Source organism: Mustela nivalis (genome assembly GCF_964662115.1).
Source record: "Mustela nivalis genome assembly, chromosome: 10".
NCBI lineage: Eukaryota > Metazoa > Chordata > Mammalia > Carnivora > Mustelidae > Mustela > Mustela nivalis.
This window is the reverse complement of record NC_139029.1, coordinates 109,203,653-109,218,072: the sequence shown is the minus strand read 5'-3', so window position 1 is coordinate 109,218,072 and position 14,420 is coordinate 109,203,653. Positions and strand designations below refer to the sequence as shown.

Here is a 14,420-nt window from a genome sequence, read left to right as displayed (position 1 = left end):
TCACTCCATTCTCTTCCTTGTTGCATGGTTTCTGAGGAGAATTTGAATGTAATTCTTATCCTTGAGCCCAGAGATTCTTTCCTTAGCTGTGTCGAGGCTACTACTAAGCCCATTAGAGGATTTTTCATTTCTGTTAGTATAGGTGTTTGGTTTTTTGTTTTTTTAAGATTTAAAAATTATTTATTTGACAGAGAGAGAGATCACTAGTAGGTGGAGAGGCAGGCAAAGAGAAGGAGAAGCAGGGTCCCTGCAGAGCAGAGAGCCTGATGTGGGGCTCGATCCCAGGACTCTGAAATCATGACCTGAGCCGAAGGCAGAGGCTTAACCCATTGAGCCACCCAGGTGCCCCTATTATAAGTTTTTTTGATCTCTAACATTTCTTTTGGGTTCTTAGAATCCCCATCTCTCTGCTTATACTGCCCATCTGTTCTTACATGCTGTCTGTTTTACCCACTGGAGCCCTTAGCATACTAATCACAGTTGCTTTAAATTTCCAGTCTGGTGTCCACTGACAGATCAATGGATAAAGAAGATGTGGTACACACACACACACACACACACACACACGTACATGCACGCGCGCGCGCGCGAATACTACTCAGCCATCAAAAATGAAATGTTGCCATTTGCAACAGTGTGGATGGAACTAAAGGGTATTATGCTAAGCAAAAAAGTCATCAGAGAAAGACAGTTATCTTGTGATCTCACTCATATGTGGAATTTAAGAAACAAAATAGAGGATCATAGGGGAAGGGATGGAAAAATAAAACACGATAAAAATCAGAGAGGGAGACAAAACATAACAGACTCTTAATCACAGGAAACAGAGAGTTGCTGGAGGGGAGGTGCATGGGTGGATGGGGTAGCTGGGTGATGGGCATTAAGGAGAACTTGTGATATAATGAGCATTGGGTATTATATAAAACTGAATGAATCACTGAACTCAACCTCTGAAACCAATAATACATTATATGTTAATTAATTGATTTTAAATTAAAAAAGAATAAATAAAAAAAATAAATTCCTGGTCTGGTAATGCTAACATCCCTGTTTTGTCTGAATCTGGTTCTTTTTTTTTTAATAAATAATTTTTTTAAGGATTTTATTTATTTATTTGACAGACAGAGATCACAAGTAGATAGAGAGGCAGGCAGAGACAGAAGGGGAAGCCGACTCCCCGCTGAGCAGAGAACCAGATGCGGGGCTCCACTCCAGGACCCTGGGATCATGACCTGAGATGAAGGCAGAGGTTTTAACCCAGGCGCTTTTGTCTGAATCTGGTTCTAATGCTTGCTCTGTTTTGTTTTGTTTCTTTTCTTTTCTTTCTTTCTTTCTTTTCACTTTTTTTTCTTTTTTAAGATTTTATTTTTGGGGGATAGAGTGAGCATGAGCTGGGAGACAGAGGGAGAGGGGGAAGCAGGCGCCGCACTGAACAGGGAGCCAGCCATGAGGCTCAATTCCAGGACCCTAGGATCATGACCTGAACCGAAGGCAGATGCTTAACTAATTGAGTCACCCAGGCACCCCTCTTTTGCCTTTTAGTATGTCTTTTAATTTCTTCTTGGTAGCCAGGCATGATGTAATGGGTCAAAGGCACTGCTGTAAATAGGTCTTTAATAACACAGTGGTAAGGTGTGAGGGGAGAAGGAGTGTTTTGTGGGCATGCAATTAGTCTCAGTGAACCTATGCCTTTAGACTATGAACTTCCTGTAGGTTCTCAATCCCCCTACCCCCTCACATGGGGCAGAATGCCTAGAGTGGACTGGAGTTGCGTATTTCCTCTCTCTTTCTGGCAGAGGTTAGGCTCTGGTTAATAGATTCTCCCGAGGGCAGACCTCGTTAAGAGGAATAGAATGCTTGGAGTATTTCAGAATGATTCCCCTTCTCTTTCCTGTGCTGGAAACACGTGGGGATTTTTCTCTAATATTCACTGAGAGAACCTGATAGAGCTCAGGAGGTAAAACTTTCAGGAGTGTGAGAGGCTCCCAGGGACTGAATCTCCCTGGACCTTTTCTCTCTCAGACTCACCTGTGCTGAGGCTCCGACACTCAGTACATTTCAGGTTTCCCTACCTTGACATTCATGAGGTTTCTGGTCCACTTGTGTATCTTCCTGTTGATCTCTCCATTTGCGGGGGCAGCAGTTTGCCTGTGACCTCACTTCTCTGATGATACGGATATTAAGAAGCGTGGTTGGTTTTTTAGTTTGTTCAGTTTTTCACTTGTTGGGATGAAGTGGTGACTTACAAGCTAGACCAGAAACCCAGGATGTAGTTTTTATGCTGAGTTCAAGAGACCTGTGGAACATCCAGGTGGAGGTGTTACTCTACTAACGATGCCTGAATGGGGGGTGGTGGTGGTAAATGAGATTACCCAGGGACAGAGTTAAAGTAGGAAGAGAAGAACTAGGCAATGTCCTTGAGAAAGACCAACATTTAAGGAAGAAAAAAGAAATGTTAATAAGGCAGAATAAGAATGAACCTGAGAGGTAGGAGGAAAATAAGAAGAATGAGACCCGTGGAACCTAAGGAAATTTTTTTTAAAAGATTTATTTCTTTATTTTGAAAGACAGAGGGAGAAGGAGTGTAAGTGAACACACGGGGATGGGCAGAGGAAAAGGGAGAGAGAAAATCCCAAGCAGGTTTCCCCCTGAACACAGAGCCCTACATGGGGCTTAATCCCAGGACCGAGGCATCCCGAAAGAAATGTTTTAAAAGAGGGAATAGCTAACAAGAGTAAATGCTTCTGAAAGGTCAGATAAATTAAGGTGTAAAGATTGTTTCTTGGAGGGAGATTTTTTGGGTTTGGATGAAAGCATTTTGAGTGGTGTGGTATGGCCTTATATGGGTCAGAAAGAAATGAGAAGGAAAAGATGAGGAAATGGAGAGAGCAAGTGAGATTAATTTTTTCAAGAAATTGAGATGTGAGGGAGTGCTTTTTCTTCTAGCAGGAGATATTTAGGCATATATATATGTTGATGGGAATGAATGCAATGAGCTGGAAAGAAGATACAGAGGAGGGTAGGTAACTGCTGGAGGGAAATCTCTTAGAAGGCAGGGAGGAGGTGAGAACCAGAGCACAGGAGGAGGGATTAACCTTAGAAGGCAAGAGAGATGTCTAGCCCATTTTGACAAGAAACAAGCAGGAAAGAATGCTGTAGGTTGTATATTATGTCTTAATCTTTACAAAACTCTGGGGCTAGATGTCGTTCTCCCCAATTTTTTTTTTAAAGATTTTATTTTTTTATTTTATTTTATTTTTTTAAAATATTTTACTTATTTATTTGACAGTGAGAGATCACAAGTAGGCAGAGAGGCGAGCAGAGAGAGAGGAAGGGAAGCAGGCTACCTGCTGAGCAGAAAGCCCGATGTGGGGCTTGATCCCAGGACCCTGAGATCATGACCTGAACCGAAGGCAGCGGCTTAACCCACTGAGCCACCCAGGCGCCCCTTAAAGATTTTATTTATTTGACAGAGAGAGATCACAAGTAGGCAGAGAGGCAGGCAGAGAGAGAGAGAGAGGGAAGCAGGCTCCCTGCTGAGCAGAAAGCCCGATGCAGGACTCGATCCCAGGACCCTGAGATCATGACCTGAGCTGAAGGCAGCAGCCTAAACCACTGAGCCACCCAGGTGCCCTCCCCAGTTTTCAAGTGATGTAACAGAAGCCCGGAAAAGTCAGGTAATCTGTCTAGAGTCACAGCGGAGAACCTAGGTTTTCCCATCCCAAGGTTGCTTTGAATCGCAACTGTGATATTCATTCGCCTTTGATATTTTAAAAGCTTAAGTGCCTCATGGGAAATGCCCTGAAAATGACTGAAATCTAGTTGTGTCCTTGTTTCATGACTTGATAACCCAGGATACGAAGAGTTTTACTGCCGCAAACATGCAGTGCCATTTGGTAGAGCTCTAGCCAGAGAGGCAGTCTTTAATTAATGTTTGACCAACTCCATACCAAAGGTCTGACTTTTCTTCCTGAATAAGACTTTGCTAGAATAAACAACCTTGCTCTGGCTCTTTGTGTGGCTGAGAAGCCCTAACATGTGTATCTTGTATAACTTATTCATTCTTTCCCAACAATTACCACCACATGGGTACAATTTGTCTGTGTTGTAGATGAGGGAACTGAGGCTCAGAGAGGTCAGGTAGCTTGCCCAAGGCCACAGAGTAGATGGCAAAGGAAGAATCTGAATCCAAGTCTTTCTGACTCCAAAGCTCTTGCTCTTTCAACAAAGCTTTGCTATATGTAGCTTGAGGAGTCGGAGTAGGGAAAGACCTTCTGGCTGGGGATGAATTATAAGTGCCAACCGTATACCAAGTATTGTTTCAGGTGTTGTAGATGCAATAAATTAATCCCAGGGCAATCTGTGAGATAGGTTCTATTATTGTCTCCATTTTACATAGGAGTAACTGAGGCACCGAGGGGCACAAACGTATTCAAGGTCACACAACCTTTAAGTAGCAAAGCTGGGATTAGAGCCCAGAAACTCTGGCTCCTGATTTTGGGCTATTGCTTCACAGGAAGGGACTATTGCTCTCTAATGAGGAGAATAACTAGACTGGGTTCTCAAAGCTGATTTTCTGACTTCTTCCCTCTTTACCCAGTTTAGTTATTTGACTAGAGGCATAGACTTTGGAGTCTGACCTGGATGTGACTCACAGCTCTATCACTTAAAGTTGTATGACCTTGGGGCGCCTGGGTGGCTCAGTGGGTTAAAGCCTCTGCCTTCGGATCAGGTCATGATCTCAGGGTCCTGGGATTGAGCCCCACATTGGGCTCTCTGCTCAGCGGGGAGCCTGCTTCCCTTGCTCTCTCTCTGCCTGCCTCTCTGCCTACTTGTGATCTCTGTCAATTAAATAAATAAAATCTTAAAAAAAAAAGTTGTATGACCTTGGACAAATTACTTTCCTTCTCTACCCATTTGGTTTCGTTGTGTATAATGCAGGGACACTGTAAATACATAACTCAAAGAATCTCTATGAGGATTAAATAAGACAAAGCCTGTAAAGGGCTTGGCAAGAGGGGCCCCCTGGGTGCTTAGTCGGTTAAGCATCTGTCTTCAGCTCGGGTCATGATCCCAGGGTCCTGGAATCGAGCCACACATCCGGCTCCCTGCTCAGTGGGGAGCCTGCTTCTCCCTCTCCTTCTCCATCTGTGTGTTCTCTCTCTCTCTCTCTCTCTCTCTCTCACATAAATAAATAAATCTTAAAAACAAAATAAAAAATGTGCTCGGCAGGAACACAGCACAATAGACAATGGGTAATAGATGTTACCCATTCTTATCAATACATCGTGAAGTTGACAATAACCAGTAGGATTTGAGCATAGGTTTACTTGACTCCAGAGCCCCACTTCCCCTATTGTACCAGTTACCTCCAAGTGTCCCCATCCTGGTGCTCGGCAGACCCCTCTTGTAGACTTTCCTGATGTCAGTGGATCTGTTAGTGTCCACTCAGGTGGCTCCTTTGACCCTCCCTCTGCCTGACCCACTGTGACAGCAGTTAGCGCTGAGAAGCTAGAAGTGACCAGACTGGGAGTCGGAGGCCAGAGAAGTGGGGATAAGAAGCCAGGGCCAGGGGAGGTCACATGCCTGACTTGCAGTGTTGCTGGCAGCTCCCAGCGGGAATGTGCAAAGACTACGGGATAATGTCATGGCCAAGTTAGGGTCTGACTTAGACAAATCCTTGTATAGAATGATTCATTACAGGTGGTCTTCTTTTGGAAGTCTGTCATTCTGGCCCCCAGCCCTAGGCGTTAGATTTTGATATTCTTGCATAGATTTTGAAGGTGCTTCTTTTTTTTTTTTTAAAGATTTTATTTTATTTATTTGACAGACAGAGATCACAAGTAGGCAGAGAGGCAGGCAGAGAGAAAGAGGGAGAAGCAGACTCTCCGCTGAGCAGAGAGTCCGACGCGGGGCTCGATCCCAGGACCCTGGGATCATGACCTGAGCCGAAGGCAGAGGCTTTAACCCACTGAGCCACCCAGGCGCCCCTTGAAGGTGCTTCTAATACTTCTATTTTCCATCCATTTTAGAAAAGATTTTTAATGTATTCGTTTGACAGAGAGAGACACAGCGAGAGAGGAAACACAAGCAGGGGGAGTAGGAGAGGGAGAAACAGGCTTCCCGCAGAGGAGGGAGCCCAATGCGGGGCTCGATCCCAGAACCCTGGGATCATGACCTGAGCTGAAGGCAGACACTCAATGACTGAGACACTCAAGCACCCCTATTTTCCATCCATTTTTAATCAGTCATTGAGTCCTATTACATTTTTAAGAAACTGTTTTTGTGTCCTGGCTCCTCATTTGTTTTTTTTTTAAGATTATTTATTAATTTATTTATTTGACAGAGAGAGATCACAAGTAGGCAGAGAGGCAAGCAGAGAGAGAGAGGAGGAAGCAGGCTTCCTGCCGAGCAGAGAGCCCGATGCGGGACTCGATCCCAGGACCCTGAGATCATGACCTGAGCCGAAGGCAGCGGCTTAACCCACTGAGCCACCCAGGCGCCCCCTGGCCCCTCATTTTGAGACCTGAGAATGCCTGTGGGGAGTGCTGTTCTTCAGAAGGCTGCAGTAGTGTAAAAGGTTCTTGATTTCCCAGGGTGGTCTGAGAAAGCATAGGTTAGGAAGATTCTGTGTGAAGGAGAGAAGTCAGGGTCATCACAGGTAAACTGTGGGTGTGCTTCAGGTACTAAAGGTGAAATAGGGCCCTAAATAAGAGTGTGATCAGATGCCGGCAGGATGGGGACTGCCACGAGAGTCAGCCCCAAAGGCAGGGTAAATGGTGGGAGTCCAAGGGTGGGGGTGTGAGGAGGATGTTGGGCACTTACCACATGGGGCTATTTGTGTGGCATGGGATGAGCCCCATTGCTTAAAGCAGGCTTCTCAACTGGGCCCCTCACAGTGCAGCTTGCTGTGGAGGAAAGTGAACACGTGTACGTGTGTGTGCATGTTGGGGGGAGTGGAGTGTGTCCAAAAAATGCAGCCAAAAGCAATACCCTCAATTTTCTTTGAGGTCTTCTGTTTTGTATTGAAGATCTGATTGTTTTAATAGAAAACTGTTCGAGAGGACATTACCAAGTAAAGTGGGTGTTCCTACTTATGCTGTAACCTGTAGGCTCTGTCACTGCTCCTCACCTCACCCCCTAAAAGCCACAGTGGGGGAAGCACAGGCTCAGGGACCTGGGGCTGGGGTATTTTGCTCCACCCTATGCTTACCTTCCTACCTCCTGTACTCGTCCAAACCTCACTTCTCTTACTCGGCTTATTACAACGTGCAGTTAAAATCTTAGAAAAAAACTACATTGTGATGTAATTATTGAAACAATACATATTAATTAAAGACAAGATAGTTCTTAAAAAGCAATGAATTATTATTATTTTTAAAGATTTTATTTATTTATTTGAGAGACAAAGAGAGAAAGAGAGAGGGCATGAGAGGAGAGAGGTCAGAGGGAGAAGCAGACCCCACAGAGCAGGGAGCCCAATGCGCGACTTGATCCCGGGACTCCAGGATCATGACCTGAGCTGAAGGCAGTTGCCCAACCAACCGAGCCACCCAGGTGTCCCTGAATTATTTTTTAAAGTAAAACTTTATTAAATCTTTTGTACATGGATTCATTTTGTATATGAATTCAGATCCTAATGGTATGAAAGGAGACACATAAATATTCTCCTTCCCATTTCCTGCTCCCCTCACCCCACCCTGCCCCGCCATTCTGTTTTTTTTCTGGGAAGCATCTGGTTTTTATCAGTTTCTTATATATATTTAAGTGATTATGGGCAGGTATTCGCCACTATCATTACCCCCCACATGGTGGTTTAATGGACATACTAACAGAGACAGATGAACGCTCTCCTGTACTTGCTCTAACATTATGTCTCCTTATCATTACAGATCAGCATATTGAGATCAGCTGTTTTTCATGACTGCCCAGTGAGCAGCAGGCTTTTTTTTTTTTTTTTTTTAAAGATTTTTATTTATTTATTTGAGAGATAGAGAAAGAGCACAAGCAGGGGGAGCTGCAGGAAGAAGAGGGAGAAGCAGGCTTCCCGCGGAACAGAGAGCCCCATGTGGGCCTTGATCCCAGGATCCTGAGATCATGACCTTCGCTGAAGGCAGACGCTTAACCAACTGAGACACCCACGTGCCCCTGAGTAGCAGACTCCTAATTGGCAGACTTCTTTCTAGTGTCTCTGTCATTTGTGTCACATTAATTATGCTGAAAAATCACTTCCTTGTCAAACCTATGTGCTTTCCCCCGCCAGGTGTGATGCGGTCCTCCCTCTCCCCCACGTTCCAGCATCTGACAGCACACCCATCCCAGCCAGGCCCGGCCTTTCTCTGCTCATTCTTGCCTTCTCTGTGTTTTCTGTTCCTCTCTGCTCTTCCCACCCTGCCCTGCCCAAAGTGGATCTTCCCCTCCATTCTTTTCTACCGACTCCTCTCTCCACAAAACTGTGGTCTCTCAGCAATGGTGGTGGCATCCACCACTCAGCACTCAGACTTCGTCATTGTCTTACCTGCTGTCACCTACGTGTTGTTGATATGCGCAGCTCTTGTCCTGCAGACTCCATGCAGGCCAGTGATCACATTTTCTGTGTCATTCGCTACTCCTGTGCTGCTTGCAATCACATTGTTGAATGGAAATTTCATTACAGGAAATCACCTGTAAAGTGGAAATGTTGGGGTCTGGAAGCAAATGGTCAAGAAAGAATTCTTGAGGCATCTTCAGTGCAAAAAGGTGATTTTATTGAAACACAGGGACAGGGCCCACAGGCAGAAAGAGCTGCACTGGGCTCATGAGGAGCAGCTGATTGTATATTCTGAGGTGGGAGGGATTAGGGATAGCGAAAGTCTCTAAGGAATTTGGAAGCAAGGTTTCCAGGACCTTGAGGGGCTAGCAGCTGTTAGGATGAAGTCATTTACTACTGTCTAGTAAAACCTTAGTTATGGGACCCTATAGATGTGTACAGGTGGGCTGTATGCTTAGGGGATGACAGATAACATATATCCTGGGTAGGGGGTAGGTAGAGATAAAGGATTAAAATCCAAAGGGATTTTATGTGTTAAAGGAGACTTATAGGATCTTGGAGGTCAGGCTCATGTCAAGCTAACGTTGCCTTTTACTTCTAGCAAAGTATTAACATCGAGGCAGTTGAGTTTCTAGAGGAAGGTCACTCTGTCTCAAGTACTTGTCAATAGACTGTCAGTTATAAGAAAGCTCAATTTTTTTTTCCTTTTGCCTTTGTTCATCACATTGTTATCTATCTCATAGGTTGTAAAATTTGAAAGAAAGCCAAGAACGCCTTTTGTGCGTTGACTCACCCCGAATGGACGTAGGGTAGAACAGAGTCCTCTACAGAGACCAATGCTGAATCCTCCTCCTCCTCCTTCTAGAAAAACAGGCTTGAGGCTAAGTGCTGTTACTGCTCCAGAGCCTTGATGGATATGCCTGAAGAGGTTGATGGGAACAGGTTGAGCCTTTGCAGGAAGAAGCCACAATGCAGGGGCTGCTCATGGATTAGCTGCTTGGGTAACATGGTAGGATTTTCGCATTATGCACTACAAGTTCTGTGGTCCAGAGAGCTAACTGAAATGATCCTTCCTCCTCTGGTCAATCTTACTGGAAAAATTATATAACGTCATTAAAGAAAACATTAATGATATTACCGTTTTTACTTTTACATAACTGCTTCCAGACTTTGCCCACTTTCATGCAGTAAAAAATATACAGGGTAGCTTCAGTCAGAGTGAATATATCATTTTTCAGGTAAGTGGGAATCTCGGTAGGACATGAGGATTAGTGTTCCGTGGAGGCATCTTCCTCGTCCAGACCCTGTGGCCCTGTCATCTTGATTTTCTCCCTCTCTTCATTTTGGCTTGACTTGCAGAGATCAGTGTTTTCCTTTCTTCCCTGTTCTCCGTGCTTCTTAGAAAGATAGATATAAAATAAAATAAAATAGATTTATGTTTTGTATGCTGGAATGTGATTGGGATGTGAGTGCTAGAGGAAAGTGAGAAGCACATTCACAAGAATTTATTTATTTGTTTGTTTTTTTGTTTATTTTTGGTTATTTATTTATTTGACAGAGAGAGAGAGTAGGAGAGAGAGCACAAATAGGGAGGAAGAGCAGAGGGAGAGGGAGAAGGAGGATGTCTGCTGAACTGGGCACTCGATGTGGGGCTCGATCCCAGGACTCTGAGATCATGACCTGAGCCAAAGCCAGACGCATAATTGACTGAGCCACCTAACACCCCTACAGGAACATATTTACTGTCGATCACTCCCTATTAGATAATAGGGTCTGGCTCCTATAGGAGCAGCGATAAGCCAGACCCTAGATTTGTAGTGTTTTTAATCCAATGACCTCCCCTATCAGTGCTCACACATCATTTACGATTTCCCAGTTGTCATTCACTTATCACCTACCTTTCATGTCTCACCTTCATGTCCTTTCTCACATGAATACACTCCATTCTAACCTTCCCAGGACTCTGTGTCCTGGACATTCCTCCGTACCCTCATTACTACGTTCAGGAAGGCCGCAGGGAAGAGTGACCTCTATGTAAAACCATAGATGGTTTAGGTTCAAATTCTGCCTCCGCCACTTATTAGCTCCATATCTTGGTCAAATCACCTGCAAAGTGGAAACCAACAGTACCTACCTCACTGGTTGTTGGGAGGAGCAAATGACTTAATATTTGTAATGCACTAGAACATAGTAAAAGCTCAATTAATATTAGCTATATTAATTATATAGCTATATTATATAATTATATAATTATTAGCTATATTAATATTATCTGAATTTCCTCTAATCTTTAAAGACTAGATTACCCTGTAATCTTTTCTGCCTAGTCTTGCCCCACCCATGATGATCACTCACTCTTTTGATGGTGTAATATATTTGATACTTAATTTATGCAAATAGCACCTTGAGACAACTGCAGAATAGGAAGAAAGAAACACAGCCTCTAAGTTCACATCTTGATATTGCCACTTACTATGGGGCTTTGGGATAGTTACTAGAGTCTTGATTTTTGTCATCTGTAAAATGGGTGTTATAAAACCTTAACAAGGTTATTGTAAGGGCTAAATAAGATAGTTCTTAAGAGGTATCTCATACAGATCTTCATAGATCCTCAATAAATACACACATTCTTTTAAAAAACACTAGAATTTTGTTTTCCAGATTCTAAAAGTAGAATCGTTGTAGAAAATTTAGATGACATAGCAGTGTATAGAAAGGAAATTAAAATAATCTCATCAACTTCTTCCTGGAGACAACAGTTTCCCCAGCCAGTAACTCCTACCTTAGAAACTAAAACACAGCTGGATGTATATCCTTTAGTCTTTTATGCATGTGCAGACACACATATTTTAAAAAGAAAGGAATCCCAGGGCGCCTGTGTGGCTTAATTGGTTGAGTGTCTGCCTTTAGCTCATGATCCTGGGGTCCTGGGATCAAGCCCTGCTTCAGGTTCTTTGCTCAGTGGGGAGCCTGCTTCTCCCTCTCCTTCTGCCTGCTGCTCCCCCTGCTTGTGCACTCTCTTTCTGTCAAAAAACTAAAATATTTAAAAATACATATATATGTTTATATATTATTATTTCAAAAAGTATTTATTTATTTGTCAGAGAGAGAGAGCTCATGAGCGGGGAGAGTGGTAGGCAGGGGGAGAAGCAAGGACTTGATCCCAGGGTCCTGGGATCATAACCAAAGGCAGACGCCTAACTGCCCGAGGCACCCAGGTGTCCCTATACTCAATTTATTTAATCCTATTGTTGGACCTTAAAGTTGTATTCAGGTTTTAGCTACTCTTTTTTTTGTTTGTTTGTTTAAGGATTTTATTTATTTGACACAGAGAGACACAATGAGAGAGGGGAGAGGGAGAAGCAGGCTTCCTGCTGAGTAGGGAGCCCGATATGGGGCTTGATTCCAGGGAACTGAAGGGAGATGCTAAACGACTGAGCCACCCAGATGTCCCCAGGTTTTAGCTACTCTAAAAATGGATGCATCAAATAAATATCTTTGTATACGAATCTTTGTAATGATCTTTTGTTACTTTGTTAGGATAAATTCTCCCGGGATAGAGACGTTAGGTCAAGAACAAAGCGTTGAAGGGTGCTGGTGCACACTGCCAAATGTGCCTCCCCCAAAGGCTGTAGAAATTACTTTCATATTAACAGTGACCAAGAGTGCCCATCATAAATCACTCTTGCCAATGTTCTGTTGTGTTGTTATTTAATTTTTTTGGTCTGCTTTGTATATTATCTTTCAACCAGATTCTAATCTTGAGCAGGTGCTGTGGACATTTGCCTCTTTACAACCACCACAGAACTTTGCTGAGAGTTATTCCCATAGATAGCCTTTGTAAATGATTGCTAGATGAATGAATTCCTCTTCACAACTATCCCTCTGAGGTTAAGAGCTGGAGAAGGCACCTGAACAATCACTCTCAAGTGGTCAGATAGAGAAAGAGGTTTATATACTTGCCCTTGTTCTCTCATGGAGATGATTTAGAATGGAAAATAGGAAATATTTTTAGATATTTTATTTAAATATCAAAATGATAATTTATTAAATTTTAAATATTAAAACATTTGAATAGAAAAATATTAAATCACAGGTAATTGGCTCATGTTTAGGAAACCTGGACAAGGGCGTGGGGTCCAAGAGAGAAAAGGTGTGTTTTAGGGTCAGCTCCGCAGCATTTCCATGCTGCCATCCATTCTTCCTTCAGAACTGGGTGTGGAGGGGGGCGGGATCTGCTTTTACAACTCAGCCCTGTAGCAGAATGAGTGGAATTTTCCAGAAGTTCTTCTTGATAGCTGTTGGCATAATCACAGCTTTGCCCTCTGGGAGCCATTAGGCAGCGACTCTAGAAGCCTAGACGGCCGTTTTGGTAGGTCAGATTGCAGGATCCATTGTTTAGGTTGGCATGGAAAGTCATGTAGAGTTTTGAACCATAAATACCATTTTTATTTTTATTGTACTAGCTCAAAACTCTATGTTTCGAGCAATGGGGTTAACATAAGGAAAGTGTGCTATTCTCCCTTCCCCTGCCAGCTCCAACATGCACACACACCCAGAGGCTTCCCTGGCAGTGGGGACTATTCTGAACGCCAGTGTCTGGGGTCATCTTCTAGGAATAACACATTTCTTTAGAATTTTGGGGGATCTACATACCCACTGTGAACATGAATATAAACTTCTCTGCCCTAACCCCAGAATCTTTCCTGGGCTAGTTCTCTTTCTGTTTTCAGGTAGAGATTTAGAGTGTGAAAGTTTGCTGAGGATTTGGGGACATCTGAGCCCACAGTAACACCCTCGTGTTACAATTTCACTTGTCCAGTTGCCAATTGAACACCAATTTTGTAATACTCAACAAATACATTTGTCCCAGGAGGCAGGAGGTATAAACTGAGGGGGTACTACTGGGCTGATACACATTCCTGTAGACCTAGATTTTGCTGGCTTGTGAAGGGTCAGTTTCTTCTCCATTCCCTGTAGCTGTCAGAGGTTATCTCTTGGAGCCTTCTTCCTTAGAGCCATGGTGTCTTTAACTTACAGGCTGTAAGAGTCCCCTTAGAATTAAGAATCATCACTGTGGTTGGGGTGCCTGGGTGGCTCAGTTGGTGCAGTGTCTGCCTTTGGCTCAGGTGATGATCGATCCCTGGGTCCTGGGTGGGGAGCCAGCTTTTCCCTAGCCCAGCCTCCCTGCTCATGTACATGCACTCTCTCTCTCTTTAAAAAAATCAATAAAATCTTTTTTTTTAATACTGAGATTTTTCTTTTCTTTTCTTTTTTTTTTTTTTTAAGATTTTATTTATTTATTTGACAGAGAGAGATCACAAGTAGACAGAGAGGCAGGCAGAGAGAGAGAGAAAGGAGAAAGCAGGCTCCCTGCTGAGCAGAGAACCTGATACAGGACTCGATCCCAGGACCCTGAGATCATGACCTGAGCCGAAGGCAGAGACTTAACCCACTGAGCCACCAGGCGCCCCCCCCACTTTTTTTTTTTTTTTAAAGATTTTATTTATTTATTTGATAGAGAGAGATCACAAGTAGGCAGATAGGCAGGCAGAGAGAGAGAGAGGAGGAAGCAGGCTCCCTGCTGAGCAGAGAGCCCGATATGGGACTCGATCCCAGGACCCTGAGATCATGACCTGAGCGGCTTAACCCACTGAGCCACCCAGGCGCCCGCCCCCCCCCTTTTTTTTTAAATAATCATCACTGTTGCAGACACGGTGGATGGGTCAACTCCTAATGTGCAGAGGTTGGAACATGTGAAACTCTTACTTCCCAGGCTCCCTGGAAGTTAAGGCTCTGATGGGATTGCAGTTCTGCTCATTAGATATACTTCCTTGAGTCTCAGGTGGGAGCCAAGTCCTGTGTGGGAAGAGGCAGGGAAACGGGTATC

At 43.8% G+C, this 14,420-nt stretch overlaps 1 long non-coding RNA gene across 1 annotated transcript; it reads right to left on the bottom strand.

Moving 5' to 3' along the window:
• Positions 1-1,710: 1,710 nt before the first annotated feature.
• Positions 1,711-10,682, bottom strand: LOC309842018. The gene is made up of 3 exons (XR_014299450.1): positions 9,324-10,682; positions 8,519-8,664; positions 1,711-2,164 (listed from the first exon to the last, which is right to left on the bottom strand). It is a non-coding gene; the product is annotated as an uncharacterized lncRNA (long non-coding RNA).
• Between the last annotated feature and the right edge of the window lie 3,738 nt (positions 10,683-14,420).